The sequence below is a fragment of the Penaeus japonicus genome, unplaced genomic scaffold (genome assembly GCF_977035675.1).
Source record: "Penaeus japonicus unplaced genomic scaffold, GWHDUDI00000001_assembly GWHDUDI00000043, whole genome shotgun sequence".
Lineage (NCBI taxonomy): Eukaryota > Metazoa > Arthropoda > Malacostraca > Decapoda > Penaeidae > Penaeus > Penaeus japonicus.
In genome coordinates this window covers 2,336,543-2,341,840 of record NW_028234445.1, presented here as the reverse complement: position 1 = coordinate 2,341,840, position 5,298 = coordinate 2,336,543, and the positions used below count along the sequence as shown (strand labels likewise).

General features: G+C 32.0%; 1 protein-coding gene across 1 annotated transcript in view; it reads left to right on the top strand.

Moving 5' to 3' along the window:
* The window catches only part of LOC122263496 (uncharacterized), a 1,386,165-nt gene that overhangs the window by 116,159 nt on the left and 1,264,708 nt on the right, over nucleotides 1-5,298 (top strand). The window lies entirely within an intron of this gene.

The window sequence follows — 5,298 nt, the reverse complement described above, 5'->3', positions numbered from 1 at the left end:
ACAGGAAGGATAATCATAGTGTTATGAATCGTCTTTTGATGATAACAGGAAGGATAATCATAGTGTTATGAATCGTCTTTTGATGATAACAGGAAGGATAATCATAGTGTTATGAATCGTCTTTTGATGATAACAGGAAGGATAATCATAGTGTTATGAATCGTCTTTTGATGATAACAGGAAGGATAATCATAGTGTTATGAATCGTCTTTTGATGATAACAGGAAGGATAATCATAGTGTTATGAATCGTCTTTTGATAACAGGAAGGATAATCATAGTGTTATGAATCGTCTTTTGATGATAACAGGAAGGATAATCATAGTGTTATGAATCGTCTTTTGATGATAACAGGGATGATAATCATAGTGTTATGAACCGTCTTTTGATGATAACAGGAAGGATAATCATAGTGTTATGAATCGTCTTTTGATGATAACAGGAAGGATAATCATAGTGTTATGAATCACTTTTTGATGATAACAGGAAGGATAATCATAGTGTTATGAATCGTCTTTTGATGATAACAGGAAGGATAAATAGTGTTATGAATCGTCTTTTGATGATAACAGGAAGGATAATCACAGTGTTATGAATCGTCTTTTGATGATAACAGGAAGGATAATCTTCGTGTTATGATTCGTCTTTTGATGATAACAGGAAGGATGATCATAGTATTATGAATCGTGTTTTGATGATAACAGGAAGGATAAATAGTGTTATGAATCGTCTTTTGATGATAACAGGAAGGATAATCACAGTGTTATGAATCGTCTTTTGATGATAACAGGAAGGATAATCATAGTGTTATGAATCGTCTTTTGATGATAACAGGAAGGATAATCATAGTGTTATGAACCGTCTTTTGATGATAACAGGAGTGATAATCATAGTGTTATGAATCGTCTTTTGATAACAGGAATGATAATCATAGTGTTATGAATCGTCTTTTGATGATAACAGGAAGAATAATCATGGTGTTTTGAATTGCTTTTTGATGATAACAGGAAGGATAATCATAGTGTTATGAATCGTCTTTTGATGATAACAGGAAGGATAATCATAGTGTTATGAATCGTCTTTTGATAATAACAGGGATGATAATCATAGTGTTATGAATCGTCTTTTGATGATAACAGGAAGGATAATCACAGTGTTATGAACCGTCTTTTGATGATAACAGGAAGGATAATCATAGTGTTATGAATCGTCTTTTGATGATAACAGGAAGGATAATCATAGTGTTATGAATCGTCTTTTGATGATAACAGGGATGATAATCATAGTGTTATGAATCGTCTTTTGATGATAACAGGAAGGATAATCATAGTGTTATGAATCGTCTTTTGATGATAACAGGAAGGATAATCATAGTGTTATGAATCGTCTTTTGATGATAACAGGAAGGATAATCATAGTGTTATGAATCGTCTTTTGATGATAACAGGAAGGATAATCATAGTGTTATGAATCGTCTTTTGATGATAACAGGAAGGATAATCATAGTGTTATGAATCGTCTTTTGATGATAACAGGAAGGATAAATAGTGTTATGAATCGTCTTTTGATGATAACAGGAAGGATAATCACAGTGTTATGAATCGTCTTTTGATGATAACAGGAAGGATAATCATAGTGTTATGAATCGTCTTTTGATGATAACAGGAAGGATAATCATAGTGTTATGAATCGTCTTTTGATGATAACAGGAATGATAATCATAGTGTTATGAATCGTCTTTTGATGATAACAGGAAGGATAATCATAGTGTTATGAATCGTCTTTTGATGATAACAGGAAGGATAATCATAGTGTTATGAATCGTCTTTTGATGATAACAGGAATGATAATCATAGTGTTATGAATCGTCTTTTGATGATAACAGGAGTGATAATCATAGTGTTATGAATCGTCTTTTGATGATAACAGGAAGGATAATCATAGTGTTATGAATCGTCTTTTGATGATAACAGGAAGGATAATCATAGTGTTATGAATCGTCTTTTGATGATAACAGGAAGGATAATCATAGTGTTATGAATCGTCTTTTGATGATAACAGGAAGGATAATCATAGTGTTATGAATCGTCTTTTGATGATAACAGGAGTGATAATCATAGTGTTATGAACCGTCTTTTGATGATAACAGGAATGATAATCATAGTGTTATAAATCGCTTTTTGATGATAACAGGAAGGATAATCATAGTGTTATGAATCGTCTTTTGATAACAGGGATGATAATCATAGTGTTATGAATCGTCTTTTGATGATAACAGGAAGGATAATCATAGTGTTATGAATCGTCTTTTGATGATAACAGGAAGGATAATCATAGTGTTATGAATCGTCTTTTGATGATAACAGGAATGATAATCATAGTGTTATGAATCGTCTTTTGATGATAACAGGAATGATAATCATAGTGTTATGAATCGTCTTTTGATGATAACAGGAAGGATAATCATAGTGTTATGAATCGTCTTTTGATGATAACAGGAAGGATAATCATAGTGTTATGAATCGCTTTTTGATGATAACAGGAAGGATAATCATAGTGTTATGAATCGTCTTTTGATGATAACAGGAAGGATAATCATAGTGTTATGAATCGTCTTTTGATGATAACAGGAAGGATAATCATAGTGTTATGAATCGTCTTTTGATGATAACAGGAAGGATAATCATAGTGTTATGAATCGTCTTTTGATGATAACAGGAAGGATAATCATAGTGTTATGAATCGTCTTTTGATGATAACAGGAAGAATAATCATAGTGTTATGAATCGTCTTTTGATGATAACAGGAAGGATAATCATAGTGTTATGAATCGTCTTTTGATGATAACAGGAAGGATAATCATAGTGTTATGAATCGTCTTTTGATGATAACAGGAAGGATAATCATAGTGTTATGAATCGTCTTTTGATGATAACAGGAAGGATAATCATAGTGTTATGAATCGTCTTTTGATGATAACAGGAAGGATAATCATAGTGTTATGAATCGTCTTTTGATGATAACAGGAAGGATAATCATAGTGTTATGAATCGTCTTTTGATGATAACAGGAAGGATAATCATAGTGTTATGAATCGTCTTTTGATGATAACAGGAAGGATAATCATAGTGTTATGAATCGTCTTTTGATGATAACAGGAAGATAATCATAGTGTTATGAATCGTCTTTTGATGATAACAGGAAGGATAATCATAGTGTTATGAATCGTCTTTTGATGATAACAGGAAGGATAATCATAGTGTTATGAATCGTCTTTTGATGATAACAGGAAGGATAATCATAGTGTTATGAATCGCTTTTTGATGATAACAGGAAGGATACTAATAGTGTTACGAATCGTCTTTTGATGATAACAGGAAGGATAATCATAGTGTTATGAATCGTCTTTTGATGATAACAGGAAGGATAATCATAGTGTTATGAATCGTCTTTTGATGATAACAGGAAGGATAATCATAGTGTTATGAATCGTCTTTTGATGATAACAGGAGTGATAATCATAGTGTTATGAACCGTCTCTTGATGATAACAGGAAGATAATTATAGTGTTATGAATCGTCTTTTGATGATAACAGGAAGAATAATCATAGTGTTATGAATCGCTTTTGATGATAACAGGAAGATAATCATAGTGTTATGAATCGTCTTTTGATGATAACAGGAAGGATAATCTTCGTGTTATGAATCGTCTTTTGATGATAACAGGAAGGATAATCATAGTGTTATGAATCGTCTTTTGATGATAACAGGAAGGATAAATAGTGTTATGAATCGTCTTTTGAGGATAACAGGCAGGATAAACATAGTGTTATGAATTGTCTTTTGGTGATAACAGGAAGGATAATCATAGTGTTATGAACCGTCTTTTGATGATAACAGGAAGGATAATCATAGTGTTATGAATCGTCTTTTGATGATAACAGGAAGGATAATCATAGTGTTATGAATCGTCTTTTGATAACAGGGATGATAATCATAGTGTTATGAATCGTCTTTTGATGATAACAGGAAGGATAATCATAGTGTTATGAATCGTCTTTTGATGATAACAGGAAGGATAATCATAGTGTTATGAATCGTCTTTTGATGATAACAGGAAGGATAATCATAGTGTTATGAATCGTCTTTTGATAACAGGAAGGATAATCATAGTGTTATGAATCGTCTTTTGATGATAACAGGAAGGATAATCACTGTTATGAATCGTCTTTTGATGTTAACAGGAAGGATAATCATAGTGTTATGAATCGTCTTTTGATGATAACAGGAAGGATAATCATAGTGTTATGAATCGTCTTTTGATGATAACAGGAAGGATAAATAGTGTTATGTGTCGTGTTTTGTGGATAACAGGGAGGATAATCATAGTGTTATGAATCGTCTTTTGATGATAACAGGAAGGATAATCATAGTGTTATGAATCGTCTTTTGATGATAACAGGAAGGATAATCTTCGTGTTATGAATCGTCTTTTGATGATAACAGGAAGGATAATCATAGTGTTATGAATCGTCTTTTGATGATAACAGGAAGGATAATCATAGTGTTATGAATCGTCTTTTGATGATAACAGGAATGATAATCATAGTGTTATGAATCGTCTTTTGATGATAACAGGAAGGATAATCATAGTGTTATGAATCGTCTTTTGATGTTAACAAGAAGGATAATCATAGTGTTATGAATCGTCTTTTGATGATAACAGGGATGATAATCATAGTGTTATGAATCGTCTTTTGATGATAACAGGGATGATAATCATAGTGTTATGAATCGTCTTTTGATGATAACAGGAAGGATGATCATAGTATTATGAATCGTGTTTTGATGATAACAGGAAGGATAAATAGTGTTATGAATCGTCTTTTGATGATAACAGGAAGGATAATCTCCGTGTTATGAATCGTCTTTTGATGATAACAGGAAGGATAATCATAGTGTTATGAATCGTCTTTTGATGATAACAGGAAGGATAATCATAGTGTTATGAATCGTCATTTGATGATAACAGGGATGATAATCATAGTTATGAATCGTCTTTTGATGATAACAGGAAGGATAATCATAGTGTTATGAACCGTCTTTTGATGATAACAGGAAGGATAATCATAGTGTTATGAATCGTCTCTTGATGATAACAGGAATGATAAGCATAGTGTTATGAATCGTCTTTTGATGATAACAGGGATGATAATCATAGTGTTATGAACCGTCTTTTGATGATAACAGGAAGGATAATCACAGTGTTATGAATCGTCTTTTGGTGATAACAGAAGGA